Source organism: Papaver somniferum, chromosome 11 (genome assembly GCF_003573695.1).
Source record: "Papaver somniferum cultivar HN1 chromosome 11, ASM357369v1, whole genome shotgun sequence".
Taxonomy (NCBI): Eukaryota; Viridiplantae; Streptophyta; class Magnoliopsida; order Ranunculales; family Papaveraceae; genus Papaver; species Papaver somniferum.
In genome coordinates this window covers 113,347,910-113,363,614 of record NC_039368.1, presented here as the reverse complement: position 1 = coordinate 113,363,614, position 15,705 = coordinate 113,347,910, and the positions used below count along the sequence as shown (strand labels likewise).

Below are 15,705 nucleotides of genomic sequence, written 5' to 3'. Positions count from 1 at the left end.
CTAGGTTTGTTAGATCAATAACAACTCGTCAATATTGTTGTTGTTGTGATGGTTCTCAGGTTAATGTCTGCTTAAAATGTTTTAAAAAGCATTGTTACAGTTCTCCAGGTTATGGGAATGATGACAAGACTTATCTTCTGATGGTGTTCACCCTTAGCCTACTTCTAGACTTTTATAGGGAAGGAGAAAATGTTCTTGATATCGCAGTAGTCAAAGCAAGCAACAGATCTGCAGCTTATGTTGCAGAACATGGGAATGGTAAGGGGAAGATTACACTAAGAAAACTATTAGAAAATAATGAATTGCTGAGTCTTCTCACTGAAGAGGCAGATATTCAGGGGGCTATTATGGCTTCGACACTCGAAGGGCAAGCCTAATTTTTTTTTCCCATAACATGTTTATTTATTTTCTCAAAATTGTTTGAGGTTTTATTTTGCCATGGTTAATTCTCACACTGTACAGAAATATGGTTAATTCTCCCAACTTTAATGGTTCATTGTGGTGTGGACTAATAAGAATGCAATATCAAAATCCACAAGATCCACTTCTAGAGTTGTGTACATGATAACATGGTTCATGTTTATTTGATTTTTACTTTAGTTTATGCATATTTCTGTGGGCAGTTCAAGATGTTTCATATCTGGTCATAAATCCGTGTAGTTGGAAAGATATGTTCACATAGAGAAATTTTTATATGGAGATAAGGACTTTCTGTCGCAATTAGAGGACCAAAATTTATATTTGCTTTTTACTTTAGTTTATGCATACTTCTGTGGGAAATTTCAAGATGTTTCATATCTGGTCATTAATTCGAATCCAGGAGGTATTGTAATTATCAATGTGTGTATTAAAAGTTCTAATTTTATTTTAGCAGAGCAATGTTTTAGTGTGTGTCAGTTTGTAATTCTTGTTACTTGTTCTTCTGTACAGTAATCACTTTGATGATGCTAACAAAAATCAGATGGTTGTAGGGAAGAAAGAAACACCCCATCTCGTAAGCAATCTTATTTTATCTATTCAGTTAATGTTAGATGTTCCTGAATTGCTTCATCTTTTGCTTCACCATTTATGGAAAATTTGGCCTAGTCATGTATTCATATTTTTTGCAGGTACAACGTGGTAAACAACTAATTGGTAACTATCTTCTTCAATCGATTATTTCTAATATTGATCTACGAGAAGATCTTACTGATGCAGCAAATTGAATTAGTATCGATTATTTCGAAACTACTGGATCTCTCATTTAAGTTACTGCTGTGGTGGTGCTTCGCCTATTGATGTGTGCCTAAGTTGTATTCGAAAGAGGTTTTACTATTTTAATGGATTTGATATGTGTAAAGATTGTGACAAGGCTTATCTTCTGCTGCTGGACACCTTAAGCCTACTCCAAGCCTTTCATCGGCAAGGAAATCATCTTCATATCAACGCAGTCGATTCAGACAATAAATCTGCGGCTTATATTGCAGAGCATCGGAATTGTTCGGGAAAGATGAAACTTAGTGAAATACTTCAAGATAGTAAATTGCTAAGTCTTCTCTTTGAAGAAGCAACTATTGAAAGGTGAGTAGTATTCGCTTAGAGAAATCTTTTCTTTCTTCTTTTTGATAAGAAAACACTAAACCTGATCCTATCACTAGTATTAGGAGATATCAGAATATGCATTCCACGATTACATCTCATGTTCCCGGTCCCAGACATCATAGGCATATAGATCAGGATAATCATAATGAACCTGTTTGGTCTCCTCCTCCTAAGCCTTGTATTGCAATAAACTATGATGCTTCATTTAAACAGGGTAACCCAGTTAGTGCCATTGGTCTAATCTCTACAAATTTTGCAGGGAAACGTATTGGTACAGTGCATGGAAAGGTATGGAATTGTAAATGCTGAGGAGGCGGAGTGTTATGCTGTGCTAGCTGTATTATGGGCCAAGAAAATGGAGTGGCAGAATATCAAGACTGAAACGGTCTAAAAATGTGGCAGCAGCGGTTAGTGGAGCAGACACTTGCATTTCTTGGAAAGATGGAATGATTATTCAAGACATTAAGTTTTATTTACGTAGCTTTGGTAGATGGTCTTGCGTCAAAATTGATCGCAAATGTAATAAGCCAGCTGATGCATTTGCTAAACATGCTAGGAAGTTTATAGTTTGGAATCAGTGGGATCAGTATGTCCCAAACTTTATTTATTCTCAGGTTGTCAAAGAGATGAGCCATGTTTATCCTGTCATCTAAGTATTTGTTGGAAAGAAGGTATAGGTATCTTCATCATATGAGTTTAAATTCACGAAGGCGGATCTTTCCGGTTGTAAACATATTCTCAAATATCATTGAAAAATTCAGGAAAATGTTCATTACACTAGAGAATGATGACTATAATTCAGTTTAGCAACAAGTGCACCAACTCATCACATAATATACTGCGATTTTGAGTTTTTAGGCAGATAGCTATCCATGGATATGAAGCCAAGGAAAGAAGGAAAGCAGCTCTGGAGCAACACTGGGACTGGACTTTTCCTCGTTTCTTTTCCTTTCACTTTCTTTTTTCTTTAATGAGACATGTTTCTCTTTTTTCAATATCACAGAAATAAAATCTTAGCAAGGCATTAGCACCATTGGCCATCAAATGTTTGATGCACTCAAATCCCCAACACTTTTCTTAGCCATTGATACAACACCTCTCACCCCTTTACCACTAACAGCTCCAATTTGTGAAGAAACGTGTGTGAAAGAAGAGGATCTACTGCAACACCAGAAAACCCAAGACTTTTTGGGTTTCTAACTTGTAATCCGATGTTTCTTAATCGAGATGCTGCTGCAACTTGTAATGTTGACGATACACGGTTGTTGCGGGCAGATGAAGATGATGCTGTTGTTCTGAGTAGAGATAGAGTAGTGTGTGAAGCTGTTGAAGCCATTGTTGTTTTTGTTTTCTGTTCTGGAAAGAAAAAATGGTGGATGATCAAAGAGAGTGAGTGAGAGATGGAGAAGAAGTGATTAAATTGATGGATTATGGATTTTCTTATCGTTGGAGTTTAAGAGTTTTTTGCTACAAAAAAATTTAATGAAATATGAAACTGTTTTTATTTTATTTTTGCAAATGTTGAAGTAGGTTTGCGATCAAGTTCCAACCCATCCATGGTTACTTATCAGAAGGTAAAGCAAAGTTAAGCTCAAACGTCTCCTTTGCCATTTGTTCTCCAGATTCACAAAATCCAACTAGTTTTGCGACAGCTTCAGCATTCTCTTTGTTGTGGGTCTGTCCATAACTTGTTCACCAGTTGCAGCCTCCTCTACTTTCCACCTAGTGGGACATCCCATTTTACGCATAGCAATTCAACAACAGATGCCATAACATGATAATCTGTTTTCTTTGATACTAAAAAATAAGTCTCCATGACATTGGAGACCGAACTTCTACATCTGATTCTAAAGCTGACGTCTCATTTTCTTCAAGTTGTAATACCTGACAGCATCAGTTTTATATGGAACCAAATAAAGAGCCCATGTCTCTCCTACCTGGCAAACGAGAAGTTGCTTTTGGTACTGAAGCTTCGCAACCCTTTCTTTCAATTCAGTAACATATAACATAAGCTTTTATGCTCCTTGCGTCATCTTCAGCGGCATTCTTAAAATTTCCTGCATTTTTTCACCTCTCTGAATTTGACCGGCGTGAGCCAGGTGTGCTTTCCCTTGATGAGATACCATCACTGTCTTCTTTCCTTGGTGTAGCTTTACATGGTTCCATCAACGAATCAGCACCGCGTACAACATCCACAGTCTGAGGGAGCTGATTTTCCTTCTCAAACTCCCTTACACCCCGAGAAGAGGACAAGGGTGAGCAGGATGGGCGTGTCATGTGTGACCTATTGGTGCTATTCCTCAAGTGGGATGAAGTCACTTTATCATTACTTGGAAGAGAAACCATCAAACTATCAATATGCTTCTACACATTTTCAAGCTGTTGTTCTAACGAGGCAATGGTGATTCCCTCGGAGTTCAATCGAGATATCTCTTCTTTGAGGCTGGTTTTTCCTCCCACTTTGATATCCTCCGATATTGAATTACAAACTTCACCTCCTTGATCTTTAAAAGAAACTTGGCAACCGTTTCTGCAGCATCGTGGCTTCCCAGTTTATGAGACAAAACCTCCTTGTGGAGAACTTCTAAAGCTCGATTTGTTTCTTCACCAAGCTGTTTCTGTCGCTGCTCAAGCTTTCGAATTTCACGCACAAGCATAAAAGCTTGAGGTACAAATTGTCTAAGTTGTGCTATTGCTAAGGGTGTCTGCGGGTCAAGTTTAAAACTAAGTTCTTTCCTCGTAGCTAAGAGAGAGAAATACTGGGATACAAATCTAGTTTGTTTGTAATCGGGGAGTAAATTTGCTAATGTCCAAGAAAATCATTTTCTTGTGATTAGAGTAACTATCGCTTTTGTTGTTCTTTCTGGAATAACATCAAATGAGGGAGAGTTCTTTTGAATTTTTTCTTAAACGTCATATCTTTGTGGGGAGAGCGGATGTGGAATTTGTAGTATTGCTTGTACATCTATATCTCCTTGATGAAAACGTCGAGTTTCTTGGTAAAATCATCTAAACTAAAAGGTGTATATGTTCTTTAGGCTTAACACTCTTTTGTTTAATTCATTATGATCCCTGTTTTTCTCCTTTTCCGATCTTGACGGCGAAAGGGGGGAGTATTATTAAGTAGTAACTTACTACAACATATGGCTTCTCGGAGCACTATGTAAGAGGGAGTGGATTATGACCTATAGGTTTTACCTATTTTGCAAAAGATGTACGTATTGACCAAGAGAGAGAGCATACCGCCGTAGTATTGCTTCAAAATTGTGGTGCAATTGAACTTTGAGGAAGGTAACAATACTATGTTTTTTGTATAACAACCATTGAGTAGAGTGATTTCTCATTCTATTAAAGATCGTCCAGAGGATTCTCATAAGTTGTTATCACTACGGATCTTCAACAACAAATGTTTTGAACGAACACATGTAAAATCATTGAATAACTAAGAAAATCAAGCACAGTGGATTTTGAGATGAAATATCATTTATTTTGAATCCATTTAACTCTTGTTAACTCCACTGTTTTCTAATTTCGTATCTCTGACATCCAACGGTTGTGAAACTACACGTTCAATTTTGATCCAGCAGTTGCGAGATCAATTTTTTTTCCTAAGCTGAAAAAATGGAGCAAAGGAAACCCTTTTATTAACTAGTGGATTGAAAATACGAATAAGGGTATAGACATCTTTTGGATAACCATGGGTGGAGCATTAGCCTAATTTTTTCCTGGAAATATCTATCCACATCGAATCTACCTAGACGCAGATCGGACACCCACTAGCCAGAACACGAGTTGGATGAGGTGGATGTAGAGGATTGACGATTGAGTGAGTTTTTTCTCAAGTAATACATGATTACCGGGGATAGTGGGGAACTCAATCTCCATGCTAAGGCATGTTCCTACGCATATGGCATATGAAGTGGTTTGTCACTTTTGCACCGACTATGAGTCTGACAATGTGGCAGAAATAAGTGGTTAAGTGGTAAATATAGAACTTAGACATATGAGATGTATAGAAAGTCTAGCGAGCGATAGAGACTCCATCACTTGATGGTTTTTATACCGTTCGATGGTTATTAGAGCGCCATCAATAGTCTTTATATCGCTCAGTTGTTTATTGGCAGGCCCCGAAAGGTGTATAAAAATGAAGCAATTAAAAACGGGCCTACAGTAATACCGCAAGTGCACGGTCGTCAGTTGTAGCTCGTGCAAGTACGGGTCGATCCACAGAGATTGGGTGTGTTTCGGAAGTGTTTTAGCTAATTGGGTTTCTAGTTTGCTTTGGGCTTAAAAGCCTTTTGGCTTAGATGGGGCTTTGAGTACTAATGGGTTTGAATGCCCTTTGAATGAATTGGGCTTAGTGGGTTTGTCAAAAATAAAATGAACTGAGCTTGGGCTCAGTTATCTTTGAAGTGTAAATGGGTTTTGGCCTTAAACTTAAGCTTTTGATTAAGCCCACAGTTAATTGGATTGGGTTTTTAACCTTAACCTAAACTGGGCTTTGAGCCTTAATGCAATGGGCCTTAGTGAACTAAACCTTGGGTTCAGTTGATTAGGCCTTTAGCCTTTGGTTTCACTGAAGTGGACTTGGGCTCAGGAGTGAAGTGAGCCTTGGGGAGCAAAGCAAGCAGCAGGAGTGCAAGAGCCACAGAAATGGATTGGCAGCAGCAGCTGCAGAGGCTCAGATGCAGGAGGCAACAGCAGCTACAGCAGCAGTAACTGCAGCAGAACAAGCAACAGCAGGCACCAGCAGCACAAGGGGTGGCAAACAGTGGCTGCAGCAGAAGCAGGAGCTGCAGAAGAAGCAACAGCAGCAACAGAAGAAGTGCTGCAGAAGTGGCAGCAAATGCAAAGCAGAAATGCAACAGAGTTGCAGGGCAAACAAGTAAGCAGTGAAAGCAAAACAAATGAAAGAAAACAAGAAAGCAAAGTTAAACAGTAGAAGATGGAATTGTGGATGAGAATGAAGGTTGATGGCAAACTAGGGCAAACTAAAAGAATGGGAAGAGATAGTAGCAGTGGCTCTAGGCATACCAATGGAATGGGAGGAGAATTAGCTTGCTATGAGCACTAATTTCCCCCATTGCTCAATCACAACAATGCAAGAGAGTTAAGCATTCACATGGAGTGGGAAGAAAATTAGCTTGCTATGAGCACTAATTTCTCCCCACTGCTCAATCAAAACAGTGCTTTAAAGGCTTCTAGCCTAGCATTCCATCAAACTAATCATCACAAGACAGTGAATTGGAACAACAAATGAACATTTAACTAACAGTGACAACAATGGGTAACTAACAGTGACAAATTATCAGTGAACTAACATGACAACAACAGTGAACAGAGAATTAAAATCAAGAACAAGAACAAATGCAATTAAAAGTAAAAATGTAACTAACAGGAGCAATGAACATGAACAGGAGAATCACACATTAAAGATTAACAGTGCAATGAAACTAACAATATTGAGCTAACTGAACATCAAACTATGAAACATCAAGACATTAACACTAACAGTGAACAAGGAGAAAAATATGCAAATGGTTAAAATTGAAAGTGAAATTAAAATCAAACCTAACCCAATTAGGGGGAAACTTGGCTAGTCCAAGAACAGTTTTTACATCTCACATCACCTCCCTTTTATACCCAAATTATCAAATTAGGGTTTACACCCATTTTCCCTAAAAACATTCAATACACAGTACAATTAGGGTTTTGTAAATTAACAGAAATTTACCTACACACTCACCAAAATAGCTTCAACCCATACTTGTACAATGCTTTCTCTGCTCTCCATGTCGCTCCAAGTGAAACCCTAGCTCGAGATTTCTTATCAACTCCATACCTAGGATGCAGAGATATGAGTTTGATAAGAACTCTAGGCTAGGGGGAAAGGACTGATGGGTATGGGTTTCTGTGGTGTTGGGAGGTGTTTGTGGTGGTGGTGGAACTCGAGACGAACTGGGATGGTCAGGGAAGATGGTGGCAGGGTAGAGCAGGTGGTGGTGGTTCTGGAAATGTCGGGAGAAGAATGGGAGAAGGGGCTGTTTGTTTGGGGTGTAGGTATTCGGTCGCTAGGGTGTGAGGCGGGACCATCTGAAGTTGATGCGCAGCGAGGAAATCCGTTGGATAATCAATTACTAATTGAATCGAACGGCACGATGTAAACAAGCTCTGAGCGACCGTTGGATTAGGTGATACAACGAAGTTAACGGCACCAGATGGAGTTAGGTGCTGTAGTGTTGGGCGGAATCATCGGGATTTGATGCACAGTGATGAGGTGACCGCTGGATTCAACTACCATCTAATCTGAAGGCTTGGAATTTCAGCGCTGTGGTGCTCGGCATAGACTTCAGATTTTGATGCTCTATGAAGGAGCGACCGTCGGATGCTCCCGAGAACTGATCTGATGGTTGAGAACGGAGGCGCTTTTGTGTGTAGAAAATGAGGTTGTGCGCACCATTCTTCGCGGTTTCCTTGCGTAATTTCTCCCGGCTTTTCACTACTTTTCTGCTCTTTTTGCTCCGCGACTCATCCGAACTTTATTTATTACCTAAAAATGCAAAATTAATTAATAAAAATATTTATTCTTGAAAACACTGAAAATACAGAATATGGGATAATATGTAGAATTAATGCACAAAAGATGAGTTAAAGGCCAACAAAAAAGGATAAATATATACAATATTTGGCACTCATCAAATACCCCCAAACCTGAATTTTACTTGTCCTCAAGTAAAACAAAACTAAGGAAATCCTACCTATACCACTGTCGCTGGTCTCTCGAATGCATTTAGCGTATGCACTAAGCCTTTTAAACCACTAAGTGTCCCTAGTGGACGAGTTGAAGTCTCGTGAAGGTTTACCAGAGGTGTGCCTACAAAACCTAAGGACAAAATATAAGCTCAGATTCCATCAAATGTGACATGTGCAAAACAGTTTAAGCTCACAGCAAAATGGAGATGTCAATCTAGCTATCGAAGGCACAATCCTAGCACTGATAACAAATAAGGACATGTGATAAGAGTGTAAAGTGTATCTACACATGTGTAAAGAAAGATCTGAAGTTATGACTACTAATCACCAAGAGATAGTTTCTCAGGCTAAGAACTGAGGTCGAAATCTAGCTAGCTGTCCGGACTTTACGAGAATTGTGAATGAGTTGGAGGTATTTCACAATTGCTCGCGTTGTACATCAATGGCATACACCCTCCTTGCTTATTACAAAAAAAACAACAAAATGACTATTTACATGACTCTTATTTACATTGACTACTCTCTTTTTATTTTTGGAACAAGAGATGATGGAATTGATAAATACTTGATTTTTTTGGTATTTTTCTGATATATATATTTTTTTTTTTTCTGAAATATACATCGTTTTTTTTTTTTTTTTTTTTTTTTTTTTTGCAAAAAACACTTTTGATACATAACAAAAGGAAACAAAAGATTACATGACACTTTGCAAGAGGTAGCCCTTTTTGATGCACCCAGTTAAATTCGATGGTTGTCTTTCTTAATGTAACCTCCATCTTCTATCCCAACCAACCAAAGAACAAGCTAGTCAAGTTTCGTTCAGTATTCTAAAGTGATTGGCAATCGTAACTTCCTATCAAGCACCTTGAAGATCGAGGCCATACATGTATTGGTAGATCGTGCGCGTGCAAATTTCTTATCACTATGTGAATTGTGCTAGAATCAGGGTGCCTAAATATCTAGACTAAGACTCCTAATAAAAATACATATTTGCACAAGAGTCAACATTTCAAGGTAAATGAGCTCCATTTTTTTATGATTTTCATTTTTTTAATTTTTTTGAATTTTGATTTTTCAATTTTTTTGGAATTTTTCAATTTTTTTCAAAAAGAAGGAGTTTGTTTTCAATTATGGCAAATTATCGTGGCATCTACTCTATACCCCCAAACCTAAACTAAACATTGTCCTCAATGTTTCAAAACATGGAAAGAATTATAAAAAACAACATATGGAAAGGGACATGCTGAGTAGAGTAAAAGGAGAGAGAATACCCGATTTCGGCGAAAGCAGAATTAAAACTCCGTTTTTCAAGGTAAAAATCCAACATATTTCAACCGAGATCAAATTGGATTAGCAAAATATATACAAAAGGAACAAAAGGGTTTTTAAAAATTTTATCTACTGGATTATATACAAAAAAAAATTCACCATACACTAACAATCTAAAGAGTTGAGGATCAACCCAAAAGACAAAGTGTAGAGACAGAGAAAGTTTCAAAACACTAAAATTGGACTTAAATGGGAATGAGAGTGAAAAACCGAATGAATTACCCCTAAACCTAAATTGTTCAACAGGTTTACTTTTAAGCACAAAATCTAACAATTTTAAGGGTTCAGGATTCAAAAGGTCTAACTCATAATGGACTGTTTTCGGGATGGGCAAACATGCAATTTCCAACTGTGGCTCTTTAAATGTATATTTTGAAGCAAAATAGTCCAAGAGGACTTGGGAAGCACACAGTTCCAATCCTAGATTAGGAATTTTCAGAAAATTGGTTTGACAATATGGGTACAAACCAAATCTAGGTTGGGTGGAAGGCCATCAGATTGTGACTTAGGTAGAAGAATAGGCATATATTATCAATCAAATCAAAATCTTCTAACTCATCTACACATGTCACATCATGCTCACAATCATCAATCAAATTGCAAGATCACAATCAGAATTATCAACATCATCAACAGATTTATTCTCGTGTATCGGCACATCAGGGGAAACATCACATGGAATACTAGAAGAAATATCATGCATTAAGGTCGGGGCGAGAAGCCTAATGTATTTGAACCCAAAGGTTCCATAACATTTTCAGTATAGACATGTTCTTCTAACATAACATCATAATCATCATCATCATCATGATAGGCATTTTGCAATCTAGGATAATTTTCAATCCTAAGGTCGGAGCTATTACAAGAATAAAACTCTAATTCATGGGGATGATTCATATCATGTGGTGTTGTTCCTGTTTCCCTAACGGATTCCCATTGATGGGTTTTTCTGCAATCTCGGCTAAAAAATTCCATGCATCATCCACAGATTTATCAATAAATTCACCATTACACATAGACTCAACCATGGTTCGAGATTTAAAGTCTAGTCCCTCATAGAGGATGACGACAAGTCTCCACTTCTCAATTCCATGGTGCGGACATTCACTCAACAAATCATTAAAACGTTCAAAATAGTGAAAAACAGTTTCCTCATCCAATTGGACAAAACAATTGATACTTTGACGAATAGCGATGGTCCTATGGTGTGGAAAATTTTTGGAAAAATTGATTAGTGAGTTGTTCCCAAGTGGTGATTGATTGTGGTCTCAAACCGTAAAACCATGTTTTGGCCCTTTCCTTTAAAGAAAATGTAAACAAACGCAATTTCAGAGAGTCTTCGGACAAATGATCAGGTTGCATAGTCCGACAAATTTGTTCAAACTCTCACATGAGTATAGGGGTTCTCAGAATCGAACCCTCGAAATATAGGAAGTATTTGTATCATGCTTGCATTTATTTTAAAAGGGTTATTGGTTTGAGGTAAGACAATACATGATAATGGAATTTGTATTGATGGATACATGTATTCATGGAGAGCACGAGGTTGGCCCATTTTGAAATGACACAAAGCCCACTATTTGGTTTTAATGGGTTTTAAAAAATTTGGTTTTTGATGGGTTTGGATTTTTGGGAAAAATTTGGTTTTGGTGGGATATAAAGAAATTTGGTTTAAAATTGGGAGCAAAAGAATTTTTTTTTTTTTTTTTTTTTTTTGAAAATAAAATTAAGAAAATAAAATTTGGTTTTTGAAATGGGAGCAAGCCCACTGTGGTCCTCTAATGGAATGAAGGCTGCGGCCTACGAAAATCCAAGTTTTAATTTTGAAAGTTTAATTTGGCCCAGTTGGTTAAGGCCCGACGTTTGTTTTAAAACTTTGGTTTCGAGGTTCACTCTTGAGTGGAATACAAGTCCAATGGAAAAATTTAAACAAGCCCACACAAAATAAATACAAGCCCACAAATTAAACAGCAAGCCCACAAATAAATTATTACAAACCCAAAATAGAAAAATAGAAAGCCCAAAAAATTGGGTTAATTATTACAAGCCCACAATTAAAAAAATTGGAAGCCCACAGGTTGGGTTCTCTCAAATGGAATGGGTTTAGGCTTACCTTTTTAGCACAGCCCAGCTGCTCTGATATTGTTGCAAAAACCCAGTTGGGTTTTGGTTCTTTTCCTTGGTGGCGTCCCAGCAGAGGAAAAACAGGTTCAGAATAGCAGGTCCAACAGCAAATGAAATGAAGCAGATGCAGATGCAGATGCAAATGCTATGCAATGAAATGCAAAAATAGCTAATAAAAAACACAGAGAAAACAACCCGAATCCCCGGCAGCGGCGCCAAAAACTTGGCAGGCCCCGAAAGGTGTATAAAAATGAAGCAATTAAAAACGGGCCTACAGTAATACTGCAAGTGCACGGTCGTCAGTTGTAGCTCGTGCAAGTACGGGTCGATCCACAGAGATTGGGTGTGTTTCGGAAGTGTTTTAGCTAATTGGGTTTCTAGTTTGCTTTGGGCTTAGAAGCCTTTTGGCTTAGATGGGGCTTTGAGTACTAATGGGTTTGAATGCCCTTTGAATGAATTGGGCTTAGTGGGTTTGTCAAAAATAAAATGAACTGAGCTTGGGCTCAGTTATCTTTGAAGTGTAAATGGGTTTTGGCCTTAAACTTAAGCTTTTGATTAAGCCCACAGTTAATTGGATTGGGTTTTTAACCTTAACCTAAACTGGGCTTTGAGCCTTAATGCAATGGGCCTTAGTGAACTAAACCTTGGGTTCAGTTGATTAGGCCTTTAGCCTTTGGTTTCACTGAAGTGGACTTGGGCTCAGGAGTGAAGTGAGCCTTGGGGAGCAAAGCAAGCAGCAGGAGTGCAAGAGCCACAGAAGTGGATTGGCAGCAGCAGCTGCAGAGGCTCAGATGCAGGAGGCAACAGCAGCTACAGCAGCAGTAACTACAGCAGAACAAGCAACAGCAGGCACCAGCAGCACAAGGGGTGGCAAACAGTGGCTGCAGCAGAAGCAGGAGCTGCAGAAGAAGCAACAGCAGCAACAGAAGAAGTGCTGCAGAAGTGGTAGCAAATGCAAAGCAGAAATGCAACAGAGTTGCAGGGCAAACAAGTAAGCAGTGAAAGCAAAACAAATGAAAGAAAACAAGAAAGCAAAGTTAAACAGTAGAAGATGGAATTGTGGATGAGAATGAAGGTTGATGGCAAACTAGGGCAAACTAAAAGAATGGGAAGAGATAGTAGCAGTGGCTCTAGGCATACCAATGGAATGGGAGGAGAATTAGCTTGCTATGAGCACTAATTTCCCCCATTGCTCAATCACAACAATGCAAGAGAGTTAAGCATTCACATGGAGTGGGAAGAAAATTAGCTTGCTATGAGCACTAATTTCTCCCCACTGCTCAATCAAAACAGTGCTTTAAAGGCTTCTAGCCTAGCATTCCATCAAACTAATCATCACAAGACAGTGAATTGGAACAACAAATGAACATTTAACTAACAGTGACAACAATGGGTAACTAACAGTGACAAATTATCAGTGAACTAACATGACAACAACAGTGAACAGAGAATTAAAATCAAGAACAAGAACAAATGCAATTAAAAGTAAAAATGTAACTAACAGGAGCAATGAACATGAACAGGAGAATCACACATTAAAGATTAACAGTGCAATGAAACTAACAATATTGAGCTAACTGAACATCAAACTATGAAACATCAAGACATTAACACTAACAGTGAACAAGGAGAAAAATATGCAAATGGTTAAAATTGAAAGTGAAATTAAAATCAAACCTAACCCAATTAGGGGGAAACTTGGCTAGTCCAAGAACAGTTTTTACATCTCACATCACCTCCCTTTTATACCCAAATTATCAAATTAGGGTTTACACCCATTTTCCCTAAAAACATTCAATACACAGTACAATTAGGGTTTTGTAAATTAACAGAAATTTACCTACACACTCACCAAAATAGCTTCAACCCATACTTGTACAATGCTTTCTCTGCTCTCCATGTCGCTCCAAGTGAAACCCTAGCTCGAGATTTCTTATCAACTCCATACCTAGGATGCAGAGATATGAGTTTGATAAGAACTCTAGGCTAGGGGGAAAGGACTGATGGGTATGGGTTTCTGTGGTGTTGGGAGGTGTTTGTGGTGGTGGTGGAACTCGAGACGAACTGGGATGGTCAGGGAAGATGGTGGCAGGGTAGAGCAGGTGGTGGTGGTTCTGGAAATGTCGGGAGAAGAATGGGAGAAGGGGCTGTTTGTTTGGGGTGTAGGTATTCGGTCGCTAGGGTGTGAGGCGGGACCATCTGAAGTTGATGCGCAGCGAGGAACATACATCCATTTACCTTTCTTCAAACCTAACCTTAAATTCTCATAAACCCTAGTTCTCCAAATCATAATTACAGTATCAAACAAATAAGGTTTATTCTCAATAACCTCAGGAAACCAAATCGAAACGCAAAAAGATCATAATAACTTCACGCAAAAAAGATGTAATTAGGCCTAGAAAACCATTGAATCTTTACTCATGGAAAATTGAAATTAGATCACATATTTAAAACCTAAAAATGGAATCACTTTGAAATTTCTTCCAAAAATCTTATTAATTAACGGCAACATGATTATCCTCGATTAATTTCACCATGTTCTTTGAGCAAAATGTGTAATCATAAAAAAAAAGGAGAAGACTAAGGAAAAAGGAAGAAAAAACGAGGAAGAAGGAAGTGAATAAATAATCTTAGAAAATATGGGTGTGAGGAAAATTTCAACCCAGAAAATAGATGCGCGCGTGAAATTTTCCGCCCGTGGATTTCACGGTGAAGAAAATATGAGAAATGGGTTTAGTAGTAGTTTTCACTCATGACCCAAAATTGAGGTGTGGCCCAAATAGTGCCTTCTGGCCCATATAATCTGATGAACCAAAAATTAAAACTGCTAGTTTATTTACTAGGGAGGGAGGACTTAAATTGGTAGCTACAAGATTGAATTGATTCGCCTTCCCGTAGTTAAACCTTTTTTTTGAAGGTTGTTTTTAGACATACCTAAATCTTTCTAGGCATACAAAACAATAGTCCCATCTTGGGCGATCTTATAAGGGGAATCCCATGGGTAGTTCAGTTACCCATATACCCTTAATACAAAAATCTAAAATCAGTTTTCTAAAAAATCAAATCAGTTTCCCTTAACATCTCTTCTTCTTCCTCCTCTAGCCGAACTCTTCCCCTCCCGCGAAAAAAAAATTCATCACCATGATTAATTATCGATTTGCAAAAATTTGATCGTCGATTAAATTCAACTACATAATGACTCGTACAAAGAAAAGAAAGGACTAGGCAAACCAAATCTTCTTTTAATCCATTAATTGAAGAAGAAGAACCAATTGAAGATGAAGGTGTAGAAACTGAAAATCAACTACCAATTGAAGATGAAGGTGAACCAAATGCATCTCCAACTCCGGAAATGAGGATAAGAAAGTAAATTTTACAAACCCAATCTCCTATTTGTTGTTTTTCATCGATTAAATGACGGTTACGGTGTTGGGTTCAGATCAAAATTGAGTTACGTTTTTAGCCGAACTGTTCTTCACAAAAGCTTCCTGTAAGTGTATATGAACAGTTCGACATGAAATTCCATGAATATAAATGATCAGGTTCGGCTTATATAATACTTATGTAAATAGGCGAACCATGTACTACCAAAAGGTTCGGCGCTTACGATTTTCTCAATATAAGCTGAACCTCACATAATTTTTCTTCCAGATCACACAAGATTAGGTTCGGCTCATTATGACATTTTTAAATATGTGCCGAACAATCAACAAATTTTGTACCAAACGATTTTTAAAGGTATGCTCGGCTCATACGATTTTCATTATATAAGCCGAACCAGTAACATTTTTTATTCCAGAACTCTCAGGAATAGGTTCGGCAAGCCGAACTAGTGTCTAGCAAATGGGTTGGAAGTGGAAAATATATGTTCGGCGCATACCTAAACAGTTTCAGCTAGCCGAACTGTTCATCAAGGGA

General features: G+C 38.0%; 1 long non-coding RNA gene across 1 annotated transcript; it reads left to right on the top strand.

Moving 5' to 3' along the window:
• The first annotated feature begins 765 nt into the window (after positions 1-765).
• On the top strand, positions 766-2,281 carry LOC113320720. The gene is made up of 4 exons (XR_003346259.1): positions 766-823; positions 931-994; positions 1,110-1,560; positions 1,841-2,281. It is a non-coding gene; the product is annotated as an uncharacterized LOC113320720 (long non-coding RNA).
• Positions 2,282-15,705: the final 13,424 nt, after the last annotated feature.